General features: G+C 37.5%; 1 protein-coding gene across 1 annotated transcript in view; it reads right to left on the bottom strand.

Moving 5' to 3' along the window:
* PIK3CA (phosphatidylinositol-4,5-bisphosphate 3-kinase catalytic subunit alpha) overlaps window positions 1–3,962 on the bottom strand; it is an 84,695-nt gene extending 80,733 nt beyond the window's left edge. The window contains exon 1 of the mRNA XM_047730953.1: window positions 3,828–3,962. The gene's annotated coding sequence lies outside the window, so the exon portion shown is untranslated. The remainder of the gene's footprint in view (window positions 1–3,827) is intronic.
* Between the last annotated feature and the right edge of the window lie 13,588 nt (window positions 3,963–17,550).

Here is a 17,550-nt window from a genome sequence, read left to right as displayed (position 1 = left end):
TTGCAGAAGAGTAAACAGAGACCCCAAAAGATTGAGATTTGCCTAAGGACCTAATGCTTGTGGTGAAACAGGGATTTGAATTCAAGTCTCCTGATTTCCAGTGCAGTTCTGTGCATAATAATGATCCTTATTATTGCTTGTGTGTGTGTTTGGGGTTGAGTCATGCTTGGTATAATTTATATATAATTTATAATGTCTTGCCTGTCTCCAAATAAAATTATATGTGTGGCAAGTTCAGGGATATACATTCTTAGTGACCAAATATATTAAATGTATTTGGCAGGAATAAAAACTTAATTGATGTTTGTAAATTAATACATGTTGTAAAGATGTATTAATATATATATTATAAAGATGCCAATATATTTATTTAGTTAGTTAATAAGTGCCTATTATGTACTGGCTACTGTGCTTGGCAATAAGAATACAACTGTATATAAAATAGAAGGATTCCCTATCCTTCCCATGGAATTTATATCCTGGTGGAGGATATAGAGAAATAAATAGGCAATTATAATGCAGTGAATCAACGCTATGACAGTGGGAATACAAAATGCTATGGGAAGAGGAAGCAGGGATACTTAACTCAGACTAGACTTTTCAAAGGAGGTGGTTATGAAAAACAAGTAGGAGTCAGCTAGTTAAAGAAGAGGTATGGAGTACGCAAATACTTCAGGAAGAGCATCTGCACAAGAGATCAGGGAAAGACCAAGGAAGGTGTGGGAGAGAAAAGAACCTAGAGACAAGCAAGGACCAAATCATACAGGTCCTTGAAAGAAAGGGCTTTATAATCTTGTCTATTACTATTACCTGGGTAACTTTAAAACAAACAAACAAATCACAGATGTCTGGGCCCTATCTCAGACCAATTAAATTGGAATCTCTGGGAATGAGACCCTGGTACTGGTACTTTTTAAAAAGCTAACTAGATGATTCTTATGTGTAGCCAGGATTGAAAACTAGTTTAAGCAATATAGGGAATTTAAAATATATTTTTTTACTGGAAATAAAGAAAAAAGTGATCTTAAGTAATTAACTTCTCTAGGCCTTAGTTTAGCTATTAAAAAGCAGGATGAAGCAGGTTAGAGGTAGCTTGATATAGTAAAATGAGTCAGAAAACACTGGTTTTGTCAATGAGTCTGTCACCTGACACCTGTATGACCTTAGATTAAAAGATCATTTCTCAGAGGCAGTAATACTACCTGCCTACAGGACTGCTGTAACTCAAGACAACACTTAAAAAAACAGCTTGATAACTCTGCTAATAAAATATAAACCACAATATTCCATGATTTATGCTGCTAAAATTGCACAATTTTAAGGATCATAAATATTTTTACCAAAGATGAGATCTTTTATGATGCTCAAGGAACACATTTCACTTAAAGAATCACAGCTACCTTGGAATTCAAGATATTAAAATAATAAAATAGAGAACTGATCTTTTTAATGCTGGTCTAGTTACTAAAGAGATCAATTGGGATTAAGTTAGCTCTTTTCAAATAAACAAATCAACAGAGCAAATGCCCTTTAATGGTAACAACAAATGTTACAACTCTTTGTTCAGTAAAGGGCTCTAATCAGGAAAGCTACACACAAGGTAAACTGTTTTAAGAAAAAGTTATTATGATCTATGTTCTTATACAAGTATTTTATTTATCAATTTAGTTTTTTTTTTTTTTTTTTTAAAGGGAATACTTATTTGGGATGGAGAGGATCTTATCCTGACAGGAAGGAAGCTCTGCCTCCAGAAGGACTGTTCCATACACATAGCCAGGCAAAGTCACTGTTCTTTTAGTCTCCCTTTTACATATATCCAGCCCCATGAGAATATACACATTCCTGCAGTAATCTTTCAGTTCAAGTACAGTACTGTATCCAGTGACATCTTTCATGCTATATCCAATTTACTTAAAATTTAAAAACTTTATATAAAACACATTCTGCATTTACATGTGGTTCATTTTTAATTCTTCAACTAAAACTGACAGAAATGCCTTTCAAACTTTATTCTCACAGTCAATTAAATATTAAGTTAATATTCATTTACTTTCTTGGTATTTCCTCCATGGAGTTATTACTATTAAGATGTGCTATCATTTCTTTCAACCACCTAGTTTGTGAAGAAAAGCACTCTATTTTACAGAGATGAAAAATGCAAAAGAAACTTTTGAAAAAAGTTATGGATGTCATTTTATTTAATCTTATCCCAAAACATGAGACAAGAAAACTTAAAAAACAAAACAAGCACCAACACACACACACACACACACACACAACCCTACTGGGCCCTCCTCAGATAATTTTGGTTGATGACACTGCAGAACAGTTAATCTGATAATTAAAATTTTCCATAACATGTGATGTTTATCTAGAGATCTATGCTGTCAACCAGAATTCAACACTTCAGTTAAAAAATCTTAAAACTTGAATACACAGACATACTAACAAATTCTTACACTGCAGTTGCTTCAAGGGCCTCTTAATAAAGACATAAAATATTGATTTATCCAATTTAAATTAGCAACATGGTATCTTAAGGTTTTTTCAGGTCTCTTCTCAACATCACACAATCCAGCATAAAAGCAAATTTGTAAGCAAATGCCCCCAAGAATCTATTATCTAAGGAGGAGAGCCTGCGACCAATACTGCCTGCAGTGGTTCAAATGTGGCCACTGAAATCATCCGACTTGAGTTACCAGCAGTTTATCTACCCAAGTTTTCGAGGGGTTCTCCGGGGCCTCACAAAATAGATTCAAAACATTATATCGCAAACTCATGTGCCGAATGTGCACAAAGGCGCTGGAATGAGGAAGCTTTTTCTAAAACGAAATCACAACTCTAATTCATTAAAGAATATACGAGCTGTTTTCCTCAAAGCCCCCTCTTGTTGCGCTCCCTTACCCTTCGTAGAACTATGTAAACAGTCCCTCATCTAAAGAAATAGCTTTCGATTCCTAAGTCTGGGAACTAGCCACCATCACCACTATTCCTTTAGCATCCTAAAATAAACCCCTCAAGCCGCGGTCAAAACACAGGCTAAATGTCTGGTGTTTACATAGTCCAATGCTGGGCGTACCCTACCTTTCTGAACCGCTTAGGAGCTATGAAACGGGCATCACATAATAGACTTAGTAAAGACACAAATCACGAGACAATGTCTAGGGTCTATGAATGAAAGATCCAATATGTTTGACTGTCTCGGTTAAAAGGAAAAAAACAAAAACCAAAAAACACAAAAACCCCCAGAGAGGAAGGGTGGGAGGGGAACTGCGGGGTAGGGGGGAGCGGTTTTCCTTCCCTGCCCCAGCCGGGCGATTTAAACTCAGCGTGAGACAAACGCAGGGTCGTCCGGCTGGCAGGGCCGGAGTCCTGGGGCATGACAGCCCCTATGGAACAGCCCGCGGCTCCGTCAGGATCTCTCACGCCGCGGTGGTCGCGGCAGCCCGGCCACCCGCCGGCCCGGTGGGCGTGCAAGGGTGCGGGGCACCGAGCTACTGCCACCGGGGCGGCGGCCCTGGGTGCACTTCCTCAGATTCCAGCCACCCCATCCCCAAAAACGAGAGAGGAAGGAAACCAGGAGCGAGGCGGTGGCAGGGGGGAAAGGAGAGTAAACGGCTAGCCCTCGCCTCTGCATCTGGGTGAGGCCAGCGGCAGGCGGGGAACAGGGAGCGGCGATCACAGCAGAAGTCTGCAGTGGGCCGACCCTGAGAGACGACCCGTGGGTAGCCCCCGCCCAATACCACGGGCGCGCCGGAGAGGCCCCCACACCCACCCCATTCCCAGCCCGGCCGCGCCCGCTCCCGGCCAGTCCGCGCTCTACTCACGCTCCGGTCTCCTCCAGGCTCCGCGGCTCTAACCGCATCGGGTCCCAGCCCCGCGGGCGGCGGCGGCGGCGGCGGCGGCGCCGAGGGAGAGGAGAGCGGGCGGCACGGCCCCCGCCTCCCGGCCCCTCTCCCCCGCCGCTCCGGAGCTGCCCGGCCGGGCCCGAGCCCTGCCTCGCCGGCGGCCCCAGCCCCAGCGGCCGCGGCAGCAGCAGCCCAAGACCTCAGCGGCCGCAGCGGCGGCACCGGAACTGCCGCTTTCTCCTTCTAGCTCCCTCTTCTCTCTAGCCCTCGCCACACGCCCCCGCCCCCGTCTCCTTTCTCTGTCACCCTGTTTTTTTTCCTTTTGTTTCCAGAATAAACTTTATTGGTCTCTTTTTCCGCTCACATCGTGTAAACAAACAACGAACTCTTCCCCACCCCCTCGACTCCCCCCCTCCTCGGGTAGAGGAGGGTAAGAACTGAGGAGGGGCTGAGCCTACAATACCCCGGAAGCAGATGCGCAAAGGAGGGGAAGTGAAATTGCTGAGACCGGGAGGGGGAAGTGGGCAAATCGGGTAACAGTTTGGCAGTGCGCTTGCGCCTTGTTTTTCCGCCCGAAGTTCGGGTGGTGGAGGGGTGCTTTCCTGGAGCCGGTGTGTTTTTGCTCCGTCTTTTTCAGCAGTGAGGATGTTGTGTCATCCTAGGATGGCATATGTGTTGTGTATCTGTTTCCACGGGCACTAGCCGGCTAGGGTAGAGATACAGGAGTATTGGGATCGAGTAAGTTCTTTAACTTATACGCCCACAGAGGAAATGTGATTTCCTCTTGTGTGGGGGCGAGAGAAGGGGCCTTGGTGGTTCACCGCTGTTGTCAGTGGCGAACCCGAAATGGTTATGGGTACTAGAAAGAAGGCACTTTAGGAAGCGTTGGTGCGCCTCATTCTGCCAATGTAAAGTTAAGTTATAGCCCAAATCGGAAGAGTAATACACTGCCACCCCCCCTCTGCAATCCTGACTCACTCCGGGGAGACCTTTTGCAATGTTTTTTAATTCAGATTTGAGTCAGCTTGTAGGATTCAGTTCTGACTTGAGAAGAAGACCTTTTTTCGCGTGGTGCTCACGGAGACTTCAGAAAAGCTCTCTTAGCTATAGATTAGCTTCAAGCTTTGGTGCCGTTTGCTACCCACCCTCCCACTCCCCCCACCCCTTTTCTTAAGAATAATGGGATCTGTTGCCTTTTGAGATCGCGGTTCTTATAAAGGTCCAGTGTTCTTCGCGTTTCTCCCCCTGGTGGTCTTTCATTGTATTGAAAAGGCTCGGAACGTGATTGAAGTCTGCAATACAAGCCCTCAAACATCCGTTCTTTCTTGAATTTTTAGGTCTTGGAAGTGACCCACCCTAGAGAGGTTATAGTCTCATTTGTCATCCAAGGGCAAAAACCTGACCAATAACAAATTTTTTGCTCTAACATCACACGTCCGTACGCAATCGTAAATGAGATTCATTCCTTTATGTTTTCATACTTTCATTTGACTATTTCTTGTTTTCTTTCTCTTTTCTTAAGCTCTGGTTTTCATCTCACATTCCAGAGGTGTATGTTTCTAAATATTTCTCTTGAACCAGGGTTTTTTCCCGGTAGTTTCAGGACATGATATTATTTACTCCAGAGCAGGGAATTTAAGGGAGGGGGCAGGGGGACGGGGAGAGGAAGCAAACAACGTTGAATCAGGAGTCAAAGTAAACCTTAAGGCAGCATTTCCAAAACTATGTTTCCAGACACAGAGTTTTGTGAAATATTAATAGGTAGTCTTTGCTAGGTATATTTTTCCTTCTAAAATTTATGTTTAAATAAAATGTAAATTACAATGTATAATTTTTGTTATGTGATGATCGGCACTTAAGAAATCATGTATCATAGCAGAAAATGCCATACCTGGTACTTGAATGCGTGACTATTCACTTTGCAGGAGTAGCATTTATTGCCCAATTCTCGGTTGATGCATTTGATTTATTTGATGACCACTGATCTATCATGTGTTTTATCTTGCTTTTAAAGCGTTTGCATTGTTTTTCAGTGTATACAGTATGTTAGACATCTATATGACAAAACTCATTGCTCAAGTGTCCTGTGGCTGTAGAAAGAGTGTTTTAAAGGAAAAGTTGAAATAGTAGTTCTCAGACTGTCAATCAAGCGAAAAATGGAATTCTTCAGAATTTAAGAATTGTATTCTAAGTTTTTCAAAGTTAGGAGGTGAAATGTCCAAGATGAAACAATTATTCTATTCTAACACATTGAAATATGGTAACAGCTACTTACCTTTTGGATTTATTTCCATTGAAAATAAAGATAACTAATATTCAAACGTGCAACGTGGACCAAAATATTCTCTAACAGCACTTAAGTCATTGCTGAGCTTTGAAGTCACTTGAAAAGAAGAATCAGTTTGGCATGCAGCAATGTACCCTGGATGTATAAAATTGCCAAGTTCAACAGTGGAAATACACCAAGGGATAACAAAGTGATCTGCTGTATAGCACTTTTTGATTCAATTATGGTCAGAAAACAAAATTTAAGTTCTTTTCAATTTGATAAGTTTGTTTTGCCCCCAAATATCTTACTGAGTGTGCCATTTGCACTTATAAAAGATCGTTTTATGTGTGTCATTGGGTGGAATGTTCTATAAACATCAATTATATCAGGTTGGTTTATAATGCTGTTAGATCTTCTGTATCCTGACTCTACCAGTTCTATTAATTTCTGGGAGAGGAGCATTGATGTCTCCAGGCATAATTGTGGATTTGTCTATTTCTCCTTTCACTTCTATGTATTTTTGCTGTATATTGCATATTTTGAAGCTCTGCTGTTAGGTGCACACACAATTAGAATTATTTTTTTTGATGAATTGACTCTTTTTACCTGGATGTACTATATCTCTTTGTCCCTCGTAATAGCCTTGTTCTGAAATCTATTTTGTCTGATATTAATACAGTCACTCCAGCTTTCTTTTGATTAGTGTTCCCATGATATATGTTGGGTCTCTCTTTTTATTCATCTATGTTGTTATATTTGTAGACAACACATAGTTGGGGCTATTTTTTTCTTTTAAAAATTTTTTCAATCTGACTATATCTTTTTTCAATTGCTATGTTTAGGTGATTTACATTTAATGTAATTATAGATATGGTTGGATTTGGCCTGCCATTTTATTGTTTTCTGTTGGTTCCTTTATGTTTTTTTCTGTTTCTACTTTTCTGCATTCTTTTGGATTATTTGAATATTTTTAATTTTACATTTTAATTTATATATTGTCTTTTTGGTCATCTTTCTCTCTTTTGTATTTGCTCTATGGCTTACAATATACCTACATAAACTTTCACAGTCTACTGAGTGTTAGTAATATATCACTTCAGGTAAATTGTAGAAAGACACTTTGCAGTCATATAGGTCCTCTCTCCCCACTCATTGACTTTTATGTCATAATTGGTATATATATATTATGCTTATATATATGGAAACCCCTTCAGATAATTTTTTAATATTTGCTTTCAACCGTTATACATATTTTAGAGAATTTAAGTGGAAGAACAGTCTTTTATATTTACTTACACATTTCTATTCCTTTTCTTTCATTCCTAAAAATTCATGTTTCCTTCTGGTATTATTTCCCTTTATCCTGAAGAACTTCCTTTAGCATTTCTTTTAGAGCAGGTCTGCTGGTGACAGATTCTCTTAGCGTCCCTTCTTTTGAGGGTATTTTTATTTTGTTTTTGTTCCTAAGGGATATGTTAGCTGGTTACAGAATTCTGGGTTAATAAGTTTTTTTCACTATGATTTTAGAGATGCTTTTCTGCTCTCCTTAGGCTCCACCTATGGTCATTCAAATAGATTCCCCCCCATATGTAATTTGTCATTTTTCTCTAGATTACTTCCATATTTAACGTTTTTTCTTTCAGTGATTTATGATGTGTGTAGGTATTTTTTCTGAGTTTATTCTACCTAGGTATGTTGAGTTCTTGAATTTGAAACTGTATATATTTTGCTAAGTTTGGGAAGTTTTCAGCAATTATTTCTTCAAATATTTTTGTATCCCAATTTCTTTCTCCTTTTCTGGGAATCCAATGACAAGAATGTCAGACATTTTGATATTGTCCTACCTGTCTTTAAGGCTTTGTCCATTGTTTTTAATCTTATTTATCTCTCATACCAGATAATTTCTATTGATCTGCTTTCTAGTTCACTAACTTTTGTCTCTTTTATATCCATTTCTGTTACTGAGCCCACCCAGGAAATTTTAATATTTCAGATATTATATTTTTCAATTCTTAATTTTCTAACTGGCTATGGTTTCTATATCTTTGCTAAGAACCTGTAGTATCCTATTCATAAATTTATTTGTCCTTACCTCAGGGAGCACAGTTAGTAAAACACTGCAGATATTTTTATGAGGTTCAGTGGGAGAAACAGCTTTTAAGGAAGAATAGCGAATTTCACTGCTTTAAAAAAGCAAACATAACTAAGAAAACAAGTTTTGCACCTTGACCACAACAGAGAACAATTTTATTGTACTCAATAGCTGTGGTTAAAATTAATTCTTCAGTTGCTAAAGATGTTTTCTTTTTTTTTTTTTTTAAGATTTTATTTATTCATTTGACAGAGAGAGATCACAAGCAGGCAGAGAGACAGGTAGAGAGAGAGGAGGAAGCAGGCTCCCCGCTGAGCAGAGAGCCTGATGCGGGGCTCGATCCCAGGACCCTGAGATCATGACCTGAGCCGAAGGCAGCGGCTTAACCCACTGAGCCACCCAGGCACCCCGCTAAAGATGTTTTCAATGTCATTGTATAGTCTAAGGATTTGCACACTACTCTGCTAAAGTATTTCTACCTAGGAAACAACAAGAATATGTGTATTTGTGCTACCCTTGTAGTTAGTCATACCAGCTGTGTGAGAAGGGTAGGATTTGGAGGTTCTGATAGAAGGGCCATTTCAATGTCAGGTAAAACAAATCTTAATTTAGCCAAGTAATTTTTAGTGTTCTCTAGCTCATGAATACCTGAATATTGAAAAACCACCAGTTTTTCTTCTTCTTCCCTTTGGTGAAATATTCTCATGTGAAACAGATTTTTTATATTGTGTGACAGTAAAAACAAATTGTAGAGATGGACTTGAGTTTGCAGTGAATTGAGAGTGTCCACTTCAACAAACATCATTCCTGGCAGTGAGTGGGGGTTATATGATAATAAGGCAGAAACCTCTGTTCTTATTAAAGTGTTGGGTTTTGACAAATGTAATTTTATAAGAGCTTCCTCACTCAAATGTTATTTTTATTCCTTTAAAAATAATACATAACAATAAAGAAATGTTTAGAGGGGGGAAAAGTATTCCTAAAAGATAAAAAATGGTTATTTTTACTTTTGTGTACATCTTCCTTGTTTTATTTCCCAATGTAGATACGTAACAATTGTTTTACAAAATAAGTAACCAAAAATTATAACCAACTTAAATAGTAATCAGCAATAAAGAGGAGCAAACTACTGATACATGCAGCTATTTGGATGACTCTCCAGATACTCATCTTTTGTAAATGATTTATTGTGCCTCTTTGCCATTTTCCTGGTTGCCTCATTTATTTGAAGTGCTGTGTTTTTCATGTAATAAATTCCTATATACAGCTGAATCTGTTTCTGGACTTTACTCTGTTCCATTAATCTCTGTCTATGCTAGCATGGCAGTATTTGAATTATGGTAGCTTTATTATTCATTTTGATACCTGATAGTTCAAGTCTGTTCTCAGTATTCTCTTAAAAAATGTATTGGCTAACCTTTTTGAGAAATTTTAAATTCAGGAAAGTACCAAAAAAATGATATAACAAAACCCATTTTCTTGCTACTCAGAATTAACAATTGTTAGACAGTCTGTTATGCTTGAGTGAAATTTATTGTTTTATATCAAAGAAATGAGACATTGCAATAAAGCTGAAGTACCATTTGACCCCTACCCAAGTTCCATTCCAATTTCTCTTCCCCAGAACCAAACACTATTTTTAATTTGGTATTTTTCTTTCTTAGTTTTACCTGTATTTTTCAACTTTTACCCACCTATACCTAGGAATAAGAAATAGTATTATTATTAATTATTTAAAGTTTTTATTTATTTATTTGACAGACAGAGATCGCAAGTAGGCAGAGAGGCAGGCAGAGAGAGAGGAAGAGAAGCAGGCCCCCCGCTGAGCAGAGAGCCCAATGCAGGGTTCGACCCCAGGACCCTGGGATCATGACTTGAGCCGAAGGCAGAGGCTTTAACCCAATGAGCCACCCAGGCACCCCAGTATTATCATTTTTAAATTAATTTTTAAAATAATATCATGTGATCCTTTTACTTTTACAACCATTTTTACTCAACATTATCTTTTTCACATATATGTTGATCTAGTTTACCTCTTTTTTTTTTTTTTTAAAGATTTTATGTATTTATTTGACAGGCAAAGATCACAAGTAGGCAGAGGCAGGGAGAGAGAGAGAGAGAGAGGAGGAAGCAGGCTCCCTGCTGAGCAGAGAGCCCGATGTGGGGCTCGATCCCAGGACCCTGGGATCATGACCCGAGCCGAAGGCAGAGGCTTTAACCACTGAGCCACCCGGGTGCCCCCTAGTTTACCTTTTTAAAAGCCTGGTACACTTACCTTCTCACCCCAACTCCTATATTCACTTGGCTTGCTCACTTGTCTTTTTCAAGTCTTTATTCCAAATGTCAGTATGGATTTTCCTCTCCATCCTTTTTAAAAATTGTACACACACTTTCCCAGGGCTCCTTTTATTCCTTCCCAGCCTTGTTTTTCTCAATAGCTTATATTACCATCTAAAATATTATTTACTTCTTAATTTATCATGTCTCCCATGAGTATGTAAGCTACATCAAGGCAAAGATTTTTGTCTGTATTATTAACTGTTGTTTCCAGTTTTCAGAACAGTACTTGATGCATAGTAGCCATTCCGTAAATATTTGTTGAATGAAGAAATGAATTTTAGTAATATGCCATTCAATAGACAATTAAGTTATTTTCAATTTCCATATTGTTTAAAAATTTCCATAATACAAGCAATGCTATGTCAGCTATCCTATTTTTCATGTATGAATATAAATTTCTAGGTGGCAGTGTGTGCACACTTTCAATTTTACTAGATTGCTAAATTGCTTTCCATAATGCTATACAAATTTACTCTTCTATCAGTTGTGCATTTCCCCTTATCTTTCCCAATTATTGATAATGTTAGAGTTTTAAACTTTTGCTGATTATCAAGTGAAAACTGACATCCCATCACCAATTTGTTTTCTTTTAACGTTATTGCTGTTGAGTTTCCTTCTGTTCTTTTTAAAAAAAACTTCTGGGCGCCTGGGTGGCTCAGTGGGTTAAGCCGCTGCCTTCGGCTCAGGTCATGATCTCAGGGTCCTGGAATCGAGTCCCGTGTCGGGCTCTCTGCTCGGCAGGGAGCCTGCTTCCCTTCCTCTCTCTCTGCCTGCCTCTCTGCCTACTTGTGATCTCTGTCTGTCAAATAAATAAATTAAAAAAAAATCTTAAAAAAAAAAACTTCTAATGCAGTAACACATGCACATAGTTCAAAAGAATATAATAAATAGTAAAAAGATTGCATAAAAAAACAGTTCCCCACACCTTCTATTTTACTTTTGAAGACAAACCCATTAGACTCTTTAGTTATTTCAGAAATTCATATTATGGAACCACTTTGTAATTTCTTGTTTTAGCTCCTTTAGGTAGACACAAATACATTCTTCCCTTATTCTATACTCTCAGTATAATTCTAATTTTCAGTTAAGAATTAATATTTATGCTATGACTATATTAATATTAACTTAATAGCTAAATAGTACATGTTTTTCTGTCTTGATAAGCAGCTTTTAATTTTGCATCATTTATCATATGTATAACTTTCCTATGTAACTATTCTTACCCCCCCCCACTTACACAACCAGTATGTCATATTCCTAATACTAGTTCTCTTCCTCATTGCTCAGATATATCAGATAATCCATCAGTTCCAGTTGTTGGTCTGAGACCTCTCCCTGGACCCTTCAACCTCTTGCTCCAGTCTGGACTAGTTACTTTCTAAGCTCCCCCTGCCTGTCATCTGGGACTGCTATTTCCGATTTTACTGTCCTTATTTCTTGAGTGCTGTTTTCCTCTTTTCAGAGGAAAACTTGCTCATTTCAGAGGAGTACTCCTCTAGCAGCTTCTTGAGAAAGGGTGAATTGGTAGTAAATTCTTTGAGATTTTGGATATCTAAAAGATTTTTATTCTGTGCCAGTGGTTTTCAACCCCGGTGGAATATTGGAATTACAAAGGAGAGCTTTAAAAACAACCACAACCACAACAACAAAACAAAAAAAACCTTCTTGGGCCTTGCCTCAGACCAACTAAATGAGTCTGATATTAGGATCTTAAAGTTTTCAAGGAGATCCTAATGTGATACCAGAGTTGAGAACCAGATTGCCTCAAACTTGAGATGAAGGTTTGATTGGATGTGATAGGCAGAATTCTAAGGTGGCCCTCAAGATTTCTTCTCCTTGATGTACATGACTTGCATAATACCCTTCTATTGAGTGTGGGTGATACTAGGAAAAGTTAAAAAAAATAGAGTTGATTGTTTTATTTTAATGTGTATAAACCTAATTTTAAATGTGTATCATGTTTTACAACACAAATTTGAGATGAAAGCTGTTTTACTAGGCTTGATAAATTTTGTCAATAAATATTATTTCTTGGAGCAATTAATCAGTGAAAGTTTTTTTTTTCTATTTCCTTTTTATGAAAATAAGCATTATATGTTGGAAGTTCCTCTTGATGGAAATATATTCACACACCTTCATTTGAGAAATAATCTGTAGTGAAATAAATTTGAAAAATACTTTCTTGAAATACTCAACACCTAGCATAGTGCAATGCACTTAGCCGTAGCTCAATAAGAACTTATTGTATAAATGAATGTATTTGGTCTTCCTAACCATCTTTCTTTCCTTCAGGCTTATTCTCTAAACTCAGACAGATGGGAAATGTTTTCTAAAAACTCTCCAAGGTGAAAATTTTATAATATCCCTAGAACCTATGTTAGTGTTTAACAAACCTCAATGTCAGGAAATTTCCTTACCCTAATGCTATTTTGCTGTAGTTTAAGTCATTTCCTTTTATTCTTCCTTTAGTGCTGTTAGAGAACAGGTTACCAATCCTGTGTATAAATCTCAGAAGAATGTTACATGGAACTAAAATTTAGTTTAAGATGTGCTTTAAAGATTCTTTTCTCCTCCCGCTACCATAATTCTATAAAATTGGGAAAATTCTGTCACACATTTAAAAAAATGGATTAATTTAAGGGGCACCTGGGTGGCTCAGTGGGTTAAGCCTCTGACTTCGGCTCAGGTTATGATCTCAGAGTCCTGGGATGGAGCCCCGCATCAGGCTCTCTGCTCAGCGGGGGAGCCACTTCCCCCTCTTTCTCTGCCTGCTTGCGATCTCCGTCTGTCAAATAAATAAATAAATAAATAATGGATTAATTTATAACAGGATATTATAAAAATATGTCCAACAATTTTAGAGAAAGGAGATACTTAAATATGAAGATGTTTATCTTATTCTCCTCAGAACTCTTTAAACCAATGATTCTAAGCTTGGCTAATCTTTAAAAATGCCTGGAGATCTTAATAGATATAAAGATTTATAGTCTCCATTGCAAACATATTGAATTTGAATACCAGATGGGTGGTGCTTAAAAACTTGTAATTAAAAAAAAAACTACTCTAGAAGCTTTTATGATCTCCTCTTTATTTCTAGTGTAATCATGTTTTGGTTTGGGTCATTTTTTATACTTTGTACTAGGCAGTAAGGAAGACTTTTTACAAAGTTGGAGATTTATATCCTTTGGGTCTGGAAAAATTTTGTCTTTATTATTTTCCGCCTTTTATTTTCTTTGTTTTCTCTTTCTGAAATACCAGCTAGTTGGGAATTTGAGCTTTTGGATTAAAGCTCTATTTTTCTTTCCATTTTTCATGTGGTAGCCATCTCTGATTTTTGTCAGTTTTTTTCAACTTTACCTTCTAATGCTTCTATTGAATTTTTATTTTGATGGTCATACTTTGATCATATTTAATTTCCTGAAGCTATTCTTCTTGTGTGGTGATTTAAAGTATTCCATAAATTCTTTGATGCTCCCATCAGAAAGTAGAGCCAAATAATACTACCTGTGAGTATGGGCTGGACTTAGTGACTTGCTCCTGATGAATAGGAAAAAAGTACAAGTGACAGTGTGTGACTTTTGGATACTAGGTCACGAGGATACTATGGTTTTCTTATTGTTCTTTCTCTGAATTACTTGCTCTGGGAGAATCCAGTTGCTATGAACACACATAGTGTTATGGAAAGTTCTGTATAGTGAGGAACTGAGGTCTTCTGCCAACAGCCATGTAGTGAGCCATGTTAAAGAGGATCCTCTCGCCCCTGTCAAGTCCTCAGAGAATTGCAGTCCCAGCTTTGAGCTTGACTGCGCTCTCACATGGAACCCTGAGCCAGAACCATCCAGCTAAATTGTTTCCAGATTTTTGACCTATAGAAACTGTGTGAGATAGTAAATGTTTGTTGCAAGTTGCTAAGTTTTGGAGTAATTTGTCATGTGGCAATAGATAAGTAACATACCTTGTCTCTATAACATCCTATTCTTGTTTCATAAATTCTTATCTTCTATAATTTTTCAGGACATTAATAATTTTTATTTGTTTATTTTAAATTTCTTTTCCTCACTTCATTGTCTCTTTTTCCTTCAGGTTTTTGTTTAAATTCCAGTTAGTTAACAAACAGTGTAATATTAGTTTCAGGTGAAGAATTTACTGGTTCAATGCTTACATACATCACCCAGTGCTCATCATGGCAAGTGCAGTCCTTAATACCCATCACCCATTTAGCCCATCTCTCTACCCACCTCCCCTCTGGTAACCATTAGTTTCTTCTCTATAATTAAGAGTCTATTTCTTCGGTTTTTTCCCTCTTTTTCTCTTTGATCATTTGTTTTGTTTCTTAAATTCCACATATGAGTGAAATCATATAGTATTTGGCCTTCTCTGACTGACTTATTTCACTTAGCATAAGACTCTCTAACTCCATCCATGTTGTTGCAAATGGCAAGGTTTCATTCTTTTTTATGACTAATATTCCATTGCATATATATTCATTTATATACAAATTTATATATTTATATATATTTACACACACACATACACCACCTCTTCTTTATGCATTCATAGGTTGATGGACATTTGGGCTCTTTCCATAATTTTGTTATTGTTGATAATGCTGCTTTAAACATTGGGGTACATGTATCTGTTAAGATCAGTATTTTTGTATCCTTTGGCTAACTACCTAGTAGTGCAATTGCTGGGTTGTAGGGTAAAACTATTTTCAAATTTTTGAGGACACTCCATACTGTTTTCCAGAGTGGCTGCACTAGTTTGCATTCCCTTTGACAGTGTAAAGAGGGTTCCCCTTTCTCTGCATCCTCACCAACACCTGTCATTTCCTGTGTTGTTAATTTTATTTATTTATTTTTTAAACGATTTTAAAGAGAGAGAGAGAGAGAAAGCACAGGGGGAGGGGCAGAGGGAAAGAGAATCTTAAGCAGATTCAACATTGAGGATGGATTCCGAGGCAGGGCTCAATCCCAGGACCCCGAGATTGTGACCTGAACTGAAATCAAGAGTCCGAGGCTCAACTGACTGAGCCACCTAGCACCCCTCCTGGGTTGTTCATTTTGGCCATTCTGACAGGTGTGAGGTGTATTTCATTGTAGTTTTGATTTGTATTCCCCTGAGATGAGTGATGTTGAGCACTTTTCGTATATCTGTTGGCCATCTTGATGTCTTCTTTGGAAAATGTCTATTCATGTCTTCTTCCCATCTTTTAATTGGATTATTTGTTTTTTGGGTATTGAGTTTGATAAGTCTTTTATGTATTTTGGTTACTAACCCTTTATTGGATATGTCATTTGCAAAAATGTCATTTGCATATGTCCTCTCCCATTCCATAGATTGCCTTTTAGTTTTGTTGATTGTTTCCTTTGCTGGGCAGAAGCTTTTTATCTGGATGAAGTTCCAATATTTGCTTTTGTTTCCCTTGTTTTGGGAGACATATCTAGTAAGAAGTTGCTCCAACTGTGTCAAAGAGGTGACCTGCTTGTGTTCTCCTCTGGGATTTTAATGGTTTTCTGTTTCACATTTAGGTCCTTAATCCATTTTGAATTTATTTTTGTGTATGGTATAATAAAGTGGTACAGTTTAATTCTTTTGCATGTTGTTGTCCAGTTTTCCCAACATCATTTGTTGAAGAGTCTTTTACCCATTGGATATTCTTTTCTGCTTTGTCGAAAATTAGTTGACCATATACTTGTGGGTCCATTTTGGGGTTTTCTATTCTGTTCCATTGATCTATGTGTCTATTTTTGTGCCAGTACTGTACTGTCTTGATACGTGCAGTTTTGTACTGTAGCTTGCAGTCTGGAATTGTGATGCCTCTAGCCTTGCTTTTCTTTTTCAAAATTGCTTTGGCTATTCAGGGTCTTTTGTGGTTCCATAGAAATTTTAAAGAAAGAAATTCCATTTCTTTGAGTCATCTTCAATTTCCTTCATCAGTATTTTACAGTTTTCAGAGTATAGCTCTTTCACCTCTTTGGTTAGGTTTATTCCTACGTGTCTTATGTTTTTTGGCAAAACTGTAAATGGGATCAATTCCTTGATTTCTCTTTCTGCTGCTTCCTTACTGGTGTATAGAAAACTGCGTTGTCTCTAATTCCTTTGCCTTTTTTTTTTTTTTTTAAATTCAGGATAGTTGACAAAAACCAAAGAAATGGAAGGGAATACAGATTCTGGGAGTGAAGTAGGTAGTGGGGTGGGGGGGAGAGAAGGCAAGCAAATGATAAATGTAAACTTGGAGGAAAGTAAAGTTCTAGGAAAAGATTGAATATCCTATAAGAGAAAGAGGTCTATGAATAGATTCTAGGAGCTTTTTGTCTGTTTGTTTTGCTCATAATTTTATCAACTATCGCTGCCTTCAAATTCCATAATCCACACCATCTTTGGCAAAGATTTTTATTATAGCATAAGTTAAAAGTACTCAATGGTGATTTTATACTATTTTACTTGAATTCTCCTGTTCCTAAACTGTATGATGGAAAAACCAAGAAGTTATATGGCTGTGTTAAGAAAACCTAAATGTTATTTGTATAATAGATTGAGTGTTGAATTAGTATGACAGTGGTTTCCAGACAAAGCTAAAGGTCAATGGAATCACTCATTGCCTAGGAGTTTGAGTAAGTTTCCTAAATTTTAAGAGTCTCTTTTGTAAAATGGGAATATTAATAGTATCTACCTTAGGGGTGTTATAAAGATTTAATTAAATAAGATCCTTAGAATAGTGTCTGGCAGTGTTCTGTGCCTGTCTGTTTCCCTCTTCTTCTCCTTTTGCTTCCCCTTACTTTCTTCTTTCTTTTCCTCCTATTCTTTCTTCTTCTCCCTTTTTCCTTCTCCTCCTTGACCTCATATTTCTCTTAAGTGTTAATATTATGAAACAATGTATTATTATGAACTTTGAATCTGTCTTGAAGGCACTTCTGGCTTTTTGGACACTTTCACAAGTCTTATACATATGTTACCACATCACATTTTAAAATACTGGTACCTATATTTGCAAGTTA

Source organism: Lutra lutra, chromosome 1 (genome assembly GCF_902655055.1).
Source record: "Lutra lutra chromosome 1, mLutLut1.2, whole genome shotgun sequence".
NCBI classification, from domain to species: Eukaryota; Metazoa; Chordata; class Mammalia; order Carnivora; family Mustelidae; genus Lutra; species Lutra lutra.
Note: the sequence above shows the minus strand (reverse complement) of the source record. Positions and strands in the feature narration are given on the sequence as shown.